At 41.0% G+C, this 16,411-nt stretch overlaps 1 protein-coding gene across 2 annotated transcripts in view; it reads left to right on the top strand.

The window, feature by feature from the left end:
- Window positions 1-16,411, top strand: part of bnc2 (basonuclin zinc finger protein 2) — a 154,198-nt gene that overhangs the window by 928 nt on the left and 136,859 nt on the right. The gene's annotated exons all lie outside the window — the stretch shown is intronic.

A 16,411-nucleotide genomic window follows, 5' to 3' on the forward strand; every position in this document is an offset into this window, starting at 1 on the left:
CAATTTATTATGCTTGTTGTGATCTTTTCCTTTTCTTTCTCTTTGTCTTACACAATCAATAGTAATCAATTGCAGTATTTGGAAGCATATTAAGGCCATAATCAGAAACGAGACCTAAAATCTGTAACATCCAAAGTGAGTTAACAAAATATTATTCGCTCAATAGTTTCATAGTTTCCAACAGGCTTTGACAGTGCTCTTTTCTCCCCATAGACAAATTAAAAACGTTTACTTGACATTAGGGGACAAGTCATTCACTCCAGTTAGTGTAAAAAAATGATTTGATTGTTTACATGATATTTATGTCGTAAGTCACTTGATGCTACCTGTAGATTTGGGCCTTCACATTTACAAACGCACACAAACCACTGAATGCAATGTCTTCAGATAGCAAACACACATAAACAAGGCTGATAGAAATGTGTCGTGTGTGTTTACTTAAATAAATGTGAGCAGACTTCATTTCATAGCTGGCAGCAACATTTCTCAAGTTATTTTTCAGGCCTAAAATCCCTCTGCTGAAAATCCCGCTTCACCTCTCTGCAGAATTCCTTCTTCTACTGCATGCTATTTTTCTGCAACTTTTTACTGATTTCCTGAAATATTCAATGTCTTGTTTCAGGTAATATTTGGTCTGTGTGTGTGTAAGTCTCTATCTTATGCAAAAACAGACATGTTTGACTGTGTTAGATGTCAATGCAAACAAAAGCTTTAGGTCATTTAAATTGCTGCCTTTTACACACAATTTGACAGATTTGTTACATACACTTGTTTCAGTGCCTGTCTAACCCTGTGCTACGGTACCTCTAAAGCAAACTCGGGGAAGCTCTTGGCCAACAGCGAACAGTGAAACACAAGCAGAAGGACATATAGGCATTTCATGTGTGGAAGACATTTCAGTGTGGACATATCGGAACGCTTCGGGAGACAGGGAAGATGGAGGGAGACGAGTAGAAAAAGAGAAACAGCGAGAGAGAGATTGAGATGAATGGCCCCACTTAAAAGCAGCACAAAAGTACCTTCACACTTATGTCAGTGAGATGTGTGTGAGATTAATGTTTAGCACAGTATTTTGGCCTGGTCTGAGTGTGCGTCAGGGATGTTTCATGAGCCTGTGCTGGTGCTGCGACTACACTGAAGAATGCCAATTTACATTCCTGGGGTGTCATTTCATTACTTTTATCTCCATGCTACCCTCTCCCTGCCAGACCAGCCAGGGGTCTGTCCAATTCAAATGTCCATTACTGCACAAATCACACGAACTAAAATGCAATATTTGTTTTTACGTGTGTGTGTTTCTGTCTCTCTCTCTATAAGTACGCACGCTCTCAGAGTTATTAACAGAGAATAAGTGCTGGTTTGTTGCTGCAGGACAAAACATAAACCAAGAAAAAGAAAGGCGATAGAAAAATAGGTTGGACAGCAAAACTCCACATAAAATAATGGAGAAAATGTCGAGGCAAATGTACTCTTTATGCACTGAGTAGATTCCGCCTATAGCGCTGTTACGTGAGGTTAAAGAAAAAGTTAAAGTTGTCAGCGAGGCTGTAGCTAGGTCGTGATTCCTCTGGGTCTGTGGGAATCAGAGAGGGGAGAGTGTGTGAGAGCGTGTGTGTGTGTGTGGGGTGGGAGCCACTGGTTAGTCGGTTCAATAATCTGCTGGACAGGTAGGCCTGTGACGCCCCCCCTTAGAGAGGCTGCTAATGAAGAGAAAGGCTGCTTAGTGGTGCTCCGCTCTGACCCCAGCACCCCTCCCTCTCCCCCCTGCTGGCTTCCTCTGATTACTGCTCACATGGAGAACTCTTTCTTCCTCTTCTCCCTCTACTCCATCCTCTCCATTTCCCCCGGTTTTCTTACTTTCTCGCTCCCTGCCTCTTTATTTGAAAATAATGGGTGCTAAGAGTATAAAGGAACTATTGATAACTCTTGGTACATTTATTAATTTTTCTGCTCTTTTTTTTGCATTTGTGTACTTGCTTATTCTCATATTTTATGTGATTTATCGAGGGGGATAATCACCACTTGACCTTCATGCTCAGACCCATTTTCTGTGCCATTTTAGTCATGACGAGGCTGCACTCTAATGTGTAGAGCTTAACCCCGGTGGCAAACGAGTGAAAGGAAATGTGTGTAAGCGCAGAGCAGGACGAAAAAAACAAACAAACAAAATGTATTTTAGATGAAGGGAAAAATGTACTTTCACTCATACTAACGGGTATAGATATTCAGCCTCAAGATCATCAAAGTAACATTCTTGCTTTATTTATCCAGGAGTGGGTCATTGCGGCACCTATATGGTCCTCTCTATATCTGTCCTCAGCCCCAATAATCTCTCGAGTGACTGATAGTGTGTGTTGGCAGTGACAGAAAAGGTAATATTTTGAAAGAGGGAGTGGGGTCATATACCTAGTGGTGGCTTGAGATGGAAATCTTTGCGCAAGACCCAGTAACCGAAGCTGCAGGCTGTAGTGACTAAACAGAGACACTTTGAAATGTTCAAACAAATTGGATGGCAGGCGTCCTAATTTAATAAAGAGCACAGTGTGAGACGTACTTGATTTAAAACAATATACATAAAGTAGACATAATTATATTTTTTGTACCTCGGCAAACAAAGTAAGAAACTAAATCTTGACACACTCAAGCTCATGAAAACTCTCCGGTTTCCTCTGAATACATTATGAAATTTGGTCTGTGTTCCTGTGATTCTTAAGTTTGAAAAAACACATAAATAGCAGTATGAGGCGAAGAGGTAATGAACAGGGTTAACAGCTGTTATGACATGGACCTTTAAGATGTGTTTAGTTTTGTACTATCGGACAGATTGATATCTCTAAGTGTTGTTTATCTGCTAAACTACAGCATTGTCTCTGTAGTGTGACTATGGATCACTCTTGCAAATGGCAAGTTAATGAGATTAAAACCAGGCTCAGTGCTGCAAGCTGTGTTTGAACTGTAAGCTGATACTTGTACTTACATGTGTTACATTTTTTGCGTCATTTTCTTTTTTTTGCGCGGGCTTCATTTCACATGCTAATCCAAACACTATCAGGCTCCTTAAAGAAGGCATCAGGAAAAACGTTGGTCTTCGTTCATGAACACACCCAGTGTGTGCAGAAGCCACACACACACTCCCTCGGTCTTTATTTGTTTAAAGTGAGAAATGATAAAACTGATTTTGCACAACTCAGCTTTTTAGAAAATACACCCACCGCTGCATTTTTCTGTCTACCCAGACACGGTCATGATTCTTACATTTTCAGCTGTAATTTGGGGTGGCCTTAATTGATTCTTTCCAGAACTAATTACCGACAACTGCGTAAAATAAACTCTTCAGTGTCACTGGGTGGCAACTGTCCGATCGGTAGGGAAATTACATTTCACTTGTAATCCATAAATTCTTCAGCAGGGCTAGAATATAATTCATGTCGACGCTATAGAAATACCAGAGACGCTGGACTTGTGTAACGAACAGGAGTATAGTTGTAACCAAATGGCTCAGTTGGGAGGTATAGGGTTATGTGGTATAATTTATATTTTATAGCTCCCTCCTGCACCGGCTGCACTCCAGAATAAAGTTGTTCGATTTTGTTCCATGAACAGTGAGTGAGAAAATCTGGGATTTCACTTGTGATGGAAACTCCAGACCCCACTTTGTTCCTTGCTTTCTTCTTGTGTTTTTTATTTTCCTGTTGAGTCTCATTTCTTGCTTTCAGATAAAAAGGACACCTAAACTGCTGCTGTTTCAATACATGCCACATATGTGGATGTTTGTTTGTAGGCTTCTTTCATTTTTGTGGGTGTGTGCATTAGTGGCCCCTACCTCGGTGACTCAAACGGCATGGAAAGATCTCCTCAGGGCATGCTGAGTGATTTGATTAAAAGAGAATAATTTGCCCTAAAGGTGTCTTTTCTCTTCCCCGCAAAGAAGCTAGTGGAAGAAATTTGATATGACAAGTTAAGTGGTGGCTCATGAAAAATTCCTGAGGACTGAGACGTAGCATGTTGACTTTGGAATTATTGCCCTGAGTGTCTAGTTCTTTGCTGGTAACTGTGCCTGACAATGTTATTTTTACCTGAGTAGCCTTTGATTCCTGATGTTCTCTATCCCGATTTCTCTAATTTATAACCTGTTAATGTACTGCCCAAAGACAGGACTAAGTCGATTTCACACTTCATTCCAGACATTTACACCAAAGTACTCTTTAATGGGATGGTATCACATGGTGTTATTCCATACCGTTTGTTAAAAGCAAATCAATACCTGTTGGATAAGAACAATGTTCATGGCGACTTGAAGGACTGTAACAGTTGAATGTCATGCCTTTAACCGGATCTGTAGGCTTGTCCATTTACTCTGGCAGGAAGGGGCGCTGATATTTCATGGACTGAGTTTAGCCAATCAGGATGAGACAAATAACCTTCTAACCCCACTACCGGTTGAAGATATGGCCGTCGTACCGTAGCCCAGTTTCCAAACTTTCCACCGTATTTCAGCAACTGAAAAAGCAATGCAACAAGTGAGATGATTAACTGTGAGCAAGTGTTTGTTGATGCAACACTCCCCTTCCTGCCCTTGTCTTACCCTGGCATCAGGTGATGTGTATCATGTAGATGTTGGTGGCAATGATGTTAGCGTTGGAATAGGCAGGCTGGTTTTGGGCCTACAGATCTGGGCTTCCAATTCTTATTCCACGGCTCCTGCAACAGTTTGCACCTCTGTCCATCCCTCTCACACCAACACTGACATCGGTAAGAAGGGAGGCACTTTCCTGTCCTTTCACCTGTGAACTGTGAGGACCAGAGGTCCTCCTTTCACCCGACCTGTCCTTTATTTCCAACACAACTTTCACACAGATGTATTTCAATTGGAAGCATATTTCGTGTCAGTCCGGATGACATTACGCAACAAAACTTAGCTTTAGGAATACCATCAGGAACATGTCACTTCGCACTTGGGGACACGCAGTCTTGTGTTTGTTTGTCCCATCCACCTCCCAACTTGCGTAACCAAAAGTGATCTTTCTCAATAGTTAATACTACGTCACTAACTCTGACTGTTGCATAGTCACATGGATGCATTTATTTTGTATTGTCCACCAGGAAAAATGTCCTCGTTAAATTTCCGTTGGCATAGTTTTCTTGCTGAGCGACATGGAAATAAAATGGAAAACTTGTGTCCATGTAAACAGTCAATACCAGGAAGCATTGGTGAGTCTGTCCTGAATGCCAATAGCATTACATGAAAATTTCATTATGCTTCTTCACTGGAGTGATTTAGCAACCTTGTAGAGCCCATTAGTGGACTCCTGGTGCACTCATATAACAGTGGTGACAGCGTGTTACCCTTATTTTATCACAAACAAATTGCCTTGACATTGCTGCATACAATTTCCTAAAGTACACCGTACAATATCCAGTCCATTCAGTCATCCATTAGTCATTCCAGTATCATGTCAGACTGAGGCTGTGTTGGGACTTCATAAATGTGTCACACATGAGCAATGCAAAGCTAGGTTAAATATTTTAAACATAACATGGCATTGTGTACTTTGTTGGTGGCATGTGTCCCATTTGACAAAAAAAAGACAAACCCTTTTCAAATGTTTGGATTAGTAAAAGTGAACAGAAACAGAGCCGAAATTCAACACAAATGACCAAAGGGAGATTTGAGCCCCTCGGCAAAATCTTCATGAAGGACTTTGGCAATTCCTGGAATGTACCGAAGGTTTGATGTTTTTACTGTTTCATGTTGTTATTACGAAATAGAGAGGGAACAGAGACGTATAATTCCAGTGTACAATAACTGTGTAATCAATCTCCAGCCATTGTAAAACTTAATATATTACATTACAAATTTTTTTTGTAAAATGCATTATATTTTACATTTTTATTTATTTATGAAGTGCCAATCTAACAAACATTTAGTTTGTCCTTTGGAAGAGAACAGAGGCTTAGTAAAGAACAACATCTCTATCGCTCAAGATTCATTATAGATTTATTATTTCGTAACAAGTTATTTGTGTGTGTTGATGAGTAGTGACCAATGTATGAATCACATCTATGCTGGATCAAGAGGGAAAAGTGGTCACCTTGATTTTTCAAGACTTAACTTTCACCAAGTTTTATCTGACAATGAGTGTTATTTGAATATACTGAATATGAATCAGACACACTTGTAACCTTGTGGGCTAAGTGTATAATCTAGCCTCTATTACCCAGTCTAAATGGAATTTGGTCTCTTTATCCTCGTATGAATGATGTTATTGACTGGATATAACTTTTAAAAGATTGGTGAAGGATGTCAGTTCATTGAGTGTATGTTCAATTACGTTGAGAACATTTTCATGTATTCACATGCCCAGTGGAATCTGTGCAAATAACAATGAGACTGTCCTCTTCCAATATGACGTTCACTTGAAAAAGCCCTCTAGTGGTCATAGGAGTTATTACATTTGTCTGTCGAAAGAAAAGGAGGAAGTTGACTGTAGTACATTGCCATGAGAGGTTGCTGTGCGCACCCTGTTTCCAGTAGACAGTCAATGACGGCCCCCTACCCTTTATGGGGTCATTATAGTCATTTCTACCCAAAACACAATGTTTTTTTAACCTTAAACCTGCAGTGTGGAAATTGTATCTCCCCCTAATGGCTGTAAGAGTAATTACAATACCAATGATGACGCATGCTTACGACGTATGCCTGCAGGTTAGCTCGCCACATCTCCCCCGCCCACCAGTAGTTCTCTCTTAAGTAGTTCTCTCAAGTTTTACCATTCACGTTTAATACGAGCGCTGCACTAGTATTACCAATAACAACCTGTCCAAGAGCAGTAATGTGACATCCATGTCTGTCGTTAGTCCCTTCCCTTTTTTAAGCACTCTCCAACAAGTGAAAGCTACACCAATAGAGATCCGTTTGTCTTCGTCGTTTTCTTTTTTACTTTACTCATTCCTCTGAATGCCAAGTTTCTTTTTTATCAACATCATCTAATCCAGAGACATTTCTTGGAGCATTAAGATTTTCCGGCATTGCTTCCGCCATACTCCTAGCTGCTGCTCCACTGCTCCGGTCTCTTTCCCCTTCCTGACCCCTACAACTCTGGCTGGTTTACGTAAAACGCATCACCTCCAGTGGGCCTAAGCTGGCAAGTCACAAACACCACAGCTCCGGTATACTGCAAAATACAGAGAGAGCTTTCCCTGGGCGGCGATAGGCTTGAACAGCCTTGTGTGAACTTGGTTGGCACGGGCTTGAATGAAACGCACGTTTAGTTATATGTAAAAGACCCAAACTGCAGCTTGAACTTAAGTACTCATTTTAAACCAAACCATTGGCTTTCCCTAACCCTAATTATCACCCATAAAACTGTGATTTGTAACATTTTGGAAGGCAATGATAAATGATGATGCTGATAGAACCGTCAGATCAGAAAAATCTGCAAACTTCATGCATTTACTCAATTTAGTCAGGGATGTCGGCCTTTAAGGCATTTTCAACGGTAAAAGTATGCAGCTACCCACAGCCATTACACACCTGCTAAGCACTCAATACAGTGAGCATCTACATTCATTTTGTTTGCAGTAGGTCCTGACCTCACGGTTTGGTAGCAACACATGGATTTACTCTATAGAACAGATTTGATGCAATCTCATAGAAACGTCCTCCTTCAGTCTGATGCGTCATATTTAACCTCACTGAAACATTTGCATCTTTAATTCCCTATCTGTGTCTCAATCAACGTCACAACCTCCAAGGGATATGCACGTTTAATTGATCATTCTGCATCTATTGAACTGTACTGTACCATGCAATACATCACTATGAACCTGGATGACATGTTAGAAGCCCTATCCTGTGATTGTTGGTGACAAAGTTGCTATTTATGGTGATAATCATAGTATTTAAGCAGTCTAAGGATGATGGGCTTAAGTGTCTTTGTTTGGTCCTTAGTTCACTTTTCCTGTTGGAGGGAAAGGAAACCGCGCGAAGGGCACATCTGTATATGTGTGTCGATGCCTGTGTGCATATGATTGTGTCCGTGTGTCTTCACATGTCTGTGTGTGTTTTTGGAGCTGAGGGGAAATCTGCTGACAGGTAGTGTGTCAGGAGGGGGACAGTGGCGCTTTTGAGACAGACACAAGAGACGAGTCTCAGAGAGAGGGGGAGAGAAAGAGGGCCTCTTTCATGTGACTCTGCATTCCACCAAGGCACAGGCAGAGAGAGGCACAAGACGAGACATGCGTCCCCCCTCGTCACTCCCTCTGCCTCCTCCCCCACTGCACCCGCCCTCCCGCCCTCCCCATCCAGCCTCCACCCTTACTCTCTGCCAGTGACCTTAACATTCATCAAAAAACCCCATGCTGGAATTCCTCTTGAGCATCTATGTCCTGGCGGGACAGTCAGACGCACACACATACATGACACACATGAATGTGCACACACACCCTGTCGCAGACCAATCTGTTTCGAATATTGTGGCGCTGCGGAGTGGCTTGTCCTTGTTGTTCCCTGAGCTAAAGGAGGCTGGCCTTGAGACACTCACACACAAAGACATGGCCACATGCTTGCACACACATTCTCTCCTCTGTCTTGTTTCTTTATTGTACCTCCTGTCACTTAGTCCTATTCATTTAACCTTTCATTAGAGCCAGCAGACAGCCCTGTGTGTGTCTGCACAGCTTCAGGAACAATGCCAAAAAAAAAGCCCCACTGTCACAGTTATTAGATTCCTCTGGCTCCCCTTTACCCCGGCAACTCAATATTAAGAGAGGGAGAGTGAAAGAGGGGAGGCAGGATGAGGAAGAAAGGGGTAAAGAAGGGGTGGCATGGGTGCCGCTGCATAGCGTACAACTCCTATGGAGAAGGATCCTCTTACCTTGTCAAGGACATGTGCCACATGTTAGTAGACAGGTCTCAGGCAGAAGAAGGACGGGAATGTTGACCACCAAAAGAGAGACAGAGAGGAGAGGACAAGCGCGGTGTGACGGGCAGCAACCTGGAAGAGTTTGACTGAAAACACATACAGTTTGAGCTGGAGTCTGAGCTGAAAGAGTTTCTGTGGTGATTTCATCTGGATTCGCACAGAATCCTTCCCGGTGGCACCGATGACGAGCATTAAGAATGTCTTTATAGAAATAGCCAATGTTCTCGCTGATGGTCCAGTTTACTTATGTAGGTCATTTAGAAGCATCAGTATTTAGTTGAGACTGTTTCATAACCAGTTAAAAAGTTCCTTACAGTAACTTTAAAAAGGTGCCAATAGGGAGTGATTTCATACTGAACCCAAAAAACTGGGTCTTTTACTAGCATCCTACTGACGAAGTCAGAGCAATTGTGAACTTTGAACAGTGAGGGTGACTTGTGGTTGTGTAATGTTGCATTAAATTAGGTGACGGTACCAGGAAACATGTTTGAAGTAATCAGTCCTATGGGCCTTGATGGAAGTGAATAGGCAACAGAGCAAATATTCCTGAAACAGAATAGCTTCAAGTCACTGCATACTTCTTCTGTACTAAACCAAGCCCATGAATGTTCCCTATAACCTAAAACAAGTGCTGCCAGTTCATAACCATAAAAAAAGTTTAATATTGCTGTAGTCACTACAAGTGGACATTATATTTCTATATTGGAAATTATGGCTGAGCATCAACCTTTTATTTTATTTTTTTCATGAATGTAATTTGCTGGAATAACAGAAATTCATCAAGTTTTTAGTGTACTGAAATTTTCATTTAGCCGGGTTCAAGTAATACCTGATAATATCTCCCATCTCAAATCCACAAATTCTCTTTGCACCGGTCCGGATGATTTCTAATTTGCCACCCCAAACTAAACTTTGTGTAAATTGCGTCAAAGTTCATCCGTTTCTGATGAATTTGTACTCTGAACACGGTGATTAAACGCCTTTGGATCTGCTTTAATGAAGGCTGTGCTGCCTCTCTGGTAACTCTCAGGAAAGCCCAGTGCAGTCCAGTGAAGCTTCAGTAAAGCTGTGTTTAGGTCAGTCCAGCCCAGTCAGCGGACAGCGGACAGTGATGCTCCTCCAGTAATACATTAGCTGAAATGGATCAAGGCCTGCAGTGGAAAGGCATTGGTCACTCCGGTGGGGGGCAATGAATCGCTCACCAGTCATTGCAGATTGAGCTAGTGCACACACACACACACACACACGCACACACACACACACACACACACACACACACACACGCACACACAAACACACACACACACACACACACCCTGAAGACAGCAGGCCAGAAACATAGCAACAGTCTGAACCCTAACCATCAGGCAGCAGTCTTGATGAAGTCCATCTCTCACTTCTGTCACCCCTCTGCTCCGAACCCTCCCTCTCTCCCCCCTCTGAGGCCACCGCTCGCTCTGTGTGACTGACTCTTTATTATCCTCATCCCGTCACTTAGTTAGAGCTGTGACCAGCAGTCTGTCTCTTGTCTGTCCTCTCTGTCATCCCCTTTTCCCTCCTCTCCCTCTGCCTCGAGGCTGTCGATCCACCTGTCTACCCCACATCTCTCTAATTCTCTGATTGGACTCTCTCTTTCCTCTCTCAGGGCTGTAATTGATGGTGGTGTTATTGTGTCCAGTTCTCTGGCCCTAAAGTCCCTCCTTCAGGTCAGCACTACACCACCATTTAAGACATGCTGGGAATGGGGTAGACAGTGAAAACCTTTTTTTTTTGCCCTTTTGTTTGCATGTTATTGTATGTGTGCAGATTTGTGAGAGTGTTAAAACCAGGGTTATCCATTTGCCTTGTCTGTTTAAGCAATCAAAGTGTGCTTGATTGGTTTTGAAAATGTTCTTCAAAATTCACAAAAATCTTGATCTTCAAGCTTGAACAATTTTGTCATTTCGAAAAAGGGACACTATTTCCTCCATGTTCCTGCTCAAGTGTAATGTTTGCCCTTGGTCACCATAGAAATGCACAAAGTGGCTTTGATTGTGTTCTTTGTGCTTTCTTCAAACTATTTTACTAAGTAATTTCAAAGTTTGATGTGAAGTAGTTCTTAGAGTTCCCTTCATTTTAAGAAAATTCAGAAATTCAGAAATCGTAATTGTATTCTTTTTTATATGATTATTATTACTTGTCACCTGTACAATAATCAAGGTCCTCACATTTAAAATATATGTATTTCAATTTCTTCACTTGGATTTTTTTCAAGGGAAGAAATCTTGATGATGTAGATCTTGAAAGATTAAGTAGGCCTTCAGTCTGAATGATTCGTTACCTCCATACGTATTCACATTTACCCACCTGAGTTTTTTCCATAGCTTGCTTTTGCTATAAGGTTGGTAGTTGGATATATGGTATATCTACCTTGTACCAGTATTCAGCTACAGTAATTGGTAAAAAGAACAGATATAGTCAAATTTATCCACACAGATTTTTCTCTTTCTTTTCCTGTCTCTCTTTGTCCCTGTCTCTGTTTTTGTCTCTCTCTTTCTCTTACTCTTAGCCCCCAGTCCCTCCCCAGCATGGACCTTGTATTTATTACCCTCTAAGTAATCACTTTGCTTTCTCTTTTGATAGACTGTTATTGCTCTAACTAGCCGAGGTCCCTATAGGTATTTGGAGGCTTTCCAGTTTTATTAGACAAAGGCCTCATTATTCAAGGCCAGCATTAAGACTACCATTAGATCCATTTGCCCCCTAGTCACATGTATCCAGTTGCAGCCAATTCATATTATAGCACACTTAGTATTTACAACACAAACATGCTCATTCCCTCTTGTCAAAGTTAAATATAGACAATATTGAGTAAGCGTTGCCACTTTGTGAGAGGTAGCTGTGAAGATGTCTCCGCTCTTCTCCACTTTAAAATGATAGTCTTTGCACACATTACATAGGTAATGTCAACAGCAATATCTGGTACCTTGATAGTTTGTTTTTGAAGTTGAGGTGAAGTTCATATGTAAACTATAATGATACTACAGGTATTGTGCATATTTTTCCAATTTAAAAAAATGGAATACAACTTTCTTTTGACATTTCCAAATGGTATTCATGGTGGCACTGCTGTCGCAAAGACCCTTCAGAGCCCAGCAGCTACCAAGAACACACGACACGCTGCATTTTGTTTTCCACACTTATTATTTTGGTTGTTCCACGTCCGCTATTTCCGCTACTGTAGATAGCAACTGCAAAGAAGTTACATTGATTCTCTTTGGTAACTGGGGAGAGCTACCACGAAAAACTAAATCGCTATCCTCTCCTGTTTTGGTTTTGCGATGGTTGATGCACTTCTTCTGTGCCATAAATTGACCCTTTGTTGTCCTGGGAGATCGTACCTGGTGCCATACAGAATTGCACAGTGAAAGCTGGGCTTAGAGGGAACCAGTTTAATCGCAGATGGTTTCATTATTATAAAGCCATAACTCTGTGCAATTAGGGATGGGTACTAAAACCTAATATTAAATGGGCACCTGTGCTGAATTATTAAAGATCAGAGTGAAGTTAACTCAAAGATTACTCTAGTTGACTACAACTACACTTGTTATTGTGAAATAATTGGTCGTATTCCAATTGGAAAGTACATACCACACTCACTAGCCTAGCTTGCTAACTAGCCTAGCTTGCTTATGTTAGCAATGATTCCAACAAGACTAGCCTTTTTGTTTCGGTAATGTTATGTCTATATCTGCTGAGTCACTGGTTGCGGCTAGCAAACGTCAATCGGTTCTCTTACTCATGCACATGTCAAATGCCCCAATCGATCAAACATCCCAGATATCAAAACCAAAAACAAATGGTCCGAAAGATCATTCATAAGCATGAAATAACAACCAATTTAAGTCTAGAGCACACTGAACATACCTATTGTGACTTCCTCTTCAGACAAACAGACGCTCAACTTGTGGCGCAGAGACAAAGAGATTTAAGGTGCCCCAGTTTTGATTTCTTCCATTTATTTGTTGCAGCTTTTTAATTTCTTTGTAGCCACCTGTGTGTCCAATATTGTGCTCGGCCCTCCTAATCGATGGCCCCTTATTGGGTTTCTGCGTTTGGTCAAATATCTCATCGCTTTCTGGCCCCTCAGGCAACAACTTCCAAACTAATAAGAAATCTCCTAAGTCTCTCGGGTTGGGTCTACAGATGAAAAAAATGATTAGTGCAGAGATAGTATGTATCTGTCTCTGAAACCAGATTTTCAACAAGTTTGCCAAGGTAAAACTAAAACCTCCAACAGAGAAGTTGACATGCTGACTGATGAGGAGGATGCTGATATATGTCCACATTGAGATATTTTAATTTGTGAGAGTATACTATCCTCTCTGTTCGGCTCTCAGTTCAAACTAAGTTTTACACACCCAAAAACCGAGCTCTTCAAAAATGTTCTCCTGAGTAGAAAAATCCAAAAATTCTGGTGTAGATGGCGAAAAAGAAGCTTCTTCCAAACACTGATGTATATCTATGAAGCCAACTTTCTTTTTTTTTTTTCTAAGTGCTTGTTTTGGATGCCAAAAGCTGATCAAATAATACTGATGTTCTGTATTTATGTTTATGTTATCAGACAAGTTTGCATGAGTGAAATAATAATTTCAGTCATAGTCTATGTAAAGGAGTGCATTTACAAAATGCAATCTAATCATTCTTTTTTTCTTATTCAGTTGTTTAACAATAGTATGAAAGTTGTGTTTTGCTGTACTAAAACACAAAATAAGTCATTAATATTAATTTTACAGCTCAAAATCACACATTTGCCTTAAAGGGCTGCAATTAAGAAAGCTGGTAAGAAGAGAGTCTGGCATTTTCTTTTTATTCTTTTATTTCGGTATGGACAGAGAATTTTCTGAAAACATCCAGAAAACGCATTACATATTAATAGTGTTTTCTGACTCTTTGGCTTTACTGTGGACATGGTGGCGATGTCGCAAATTTGTTGCAGCTATTGTTTCACGGGTGGTTCCTCTGAATGTAGCCTATTGTACCTGCACGGGTTGAATACTTGAGCTTTTGTATAGTGTAACGCTAGTTTAGGACATAATAGAGCTAAATACAATCATCATGCTGAAGGTGTTGGTACATAATTTGTGGAAAAGAGGTTAACGAACGCACATGCACATAGCTATGTCCACGTAGGATTAAATGTTAGGACCCTCACTGAATTAGTATCTTCTATACCCAGTATAAGAACTAGGACATGTCTAAACCAACTCCCAGCCTTAACCTTAATCTAATCTTCTTTCTAAACCCTAAATCTCAAAAACGTAACTTCATTTTTAACAATAACTGTAAAGAAATGAGGCCAGGCAAAAATGTCCATAGTTTTGAAGTCTATAACTTACATTGTCTCTCACAAATATACAGTATAGTAGCACACACACACATGTGCACACACAGACAGGCTCTCGAACACACAGCATGAAATAAAAGGCCTCTTTGAAAGTTATTAAACATGCAAGGAGGTTCAGGGTCAGAGAGGGAGAGAATAATGCATTAATGTACTACAGTAATATAACATCTACAGTATCTGAATCTATATCTACATGATCTATATCTCTCCTGTAGGCACATAGATAAACAGAGTGTGCGTAAGACAGAGAGAGTGTGTGTGTGCACAACGAGAAAGAGAGGGGAAGAGAGAGAGTGCCACTTTGGAGTAAAGCTGTCATTACTCCGGCTGGCGCACTCCCTCATAAATACTGATAATGAGATGTTTTCAGCAGGCTAATCATTTGCCAATGTAGAAGTAGGTAATGTGAGAGGAACACTCTTTCCTCTACTTCTGACTGGAGATGACACTCCAGATTTTATTTTGCTTGATTCTATTTAGATAGCCTTACAGCACAATAGACCTTCTACTGCTCTGTGGCTATTGGAGAAAAAGAGAAAAGTTGTGTGGAATCAGAGCTGCTTGAAGCAAGCAAAAACAAACAAACAGAGAAGGGTACGCTGAAAATCCCGCTCTATATACTTTTTATAGGCAAAATGAAGTTGTAATTTAGACTACATTTCATGAATCCATTTGTGTGTTTTTCAAGATATACTTTGTTTACAAAAACATGTAAAACTATTTTATTTAACCTTTATTCATTTAGGGATGTTTTACTGTGAAACAATTTGACCACAGTGCAGTCTTTTTCACTAAATTTAATTTAGTTCGAATTCATTTTGACATGTTTTGCTAATCATTTTGACCAATGCATGAGCCCTGTTAATTTATCTGCAACTTGCAAGCGACAATCACTCTTGAAACAAGAAGGTGCCGCTTTTTAGTGTCTATGGTAAGCTTGCAAATTGCTTTTTTTTAAATGGGCCCCTGATCTGATGGGGAAGCCACAATATGAGCAGTTATGTATCAAGGGCCATGGCGACTACCACCCCTAATGACTTAAAGCATCTGACTCTGACACCTGTCACATGGGTTGTTTTGGAGAGCGCTAACAGACAGTGGTGTCTAGTAAACTCTCACGAGATGGTTGAGGTTAGACATCCACCTGAAATGGTTAAGGCTACTTTTGGTTAACCATCTTGACATAACCCTGACATCCTGTTTAAATGTAGGATTTGTGGTGTTCACCCGTTAATGCCCACTTTTTTTTAGTGTCTCTTCGGCTTCTATCTTCTGAGGCCAATGAAGACATTAGGCACATTTGTCACAGAGGAAATATGCTTTTGTGACAAACCTTGAATATCCACGTCAAAACATTGTCTTCATGAAGCACAGGCAATAGTTGCATATGATGTTTGTATTTGTGTGGGTCTGGGTATTCAGAGCTTTTATCTCATCATTCGTACCAACAGGTTCACTGTGTGACATCCTAAACGAGTTTGGGAGTTTCCCTCTATCGGACGGCCACATGAAGGGCTCTCAGCTCTCGACCCCTGGCTCAGAACTGAACTGAGATCTCTGGAGGCATTCCCAGGATAAAATAAACAAGAACATGCCTTTGAAAAGCAGCCATCGACACTCCACTATATATATCTTTCCTATGGGCCATCAATGTAATGGGTGTTCCCTTGGCAGCTCAATGAAAGCGTTGTACAGCATGTCATCTTCCGCTGGCCATTAACCGGCATCCTTGATCATTTTAATAGTCCCTCCATACTGCATCTCTCCGACTCCACAGTGATTGGACAAACACTGGTGTCCCTAGTGATATGAGAGGAATACATTGAGGAGCTACTGTGGTTTTCCATGGCCTCGCTGTGTATTGTTTACTGGGTCTGCTTGATTGCCCTCTGTCCAAATCAGAGGGTACAGGCAGGCAGGGCAGGGGTCTACAGGGACGCACTGTGTTGTGGACTGTCCCAACGTGCTAAGAATATTCACTCAACCCATGGCTCAGAGGGGCTACCCATCCATAGCTCAGTAAACACACACAAACACACACATACTGGGAGCCATACATTTGTGTACCAGGGACTATATGGCCATGCATAAATGTTGGAGT

This window comes from Anarrhichthys ocellatus, unplaced genomic scaffold (assembly GCF_004355925.1).
Source record: "Anarrhichthys ocellatus isolate YVR2014 unplaced genomic scaffold, GSC_Weel_1.0 scaffold28, whole genome shotgun sequence".
In the NCBI taxonomy this organism is placed as follows: domain Eukaryota; kingdom Metazoa; phylum Chordata; class Actinopteri; order Perciformes; family Anarhichadidae; genus Anarrhichthys; species Anarrhichthys ocellatus.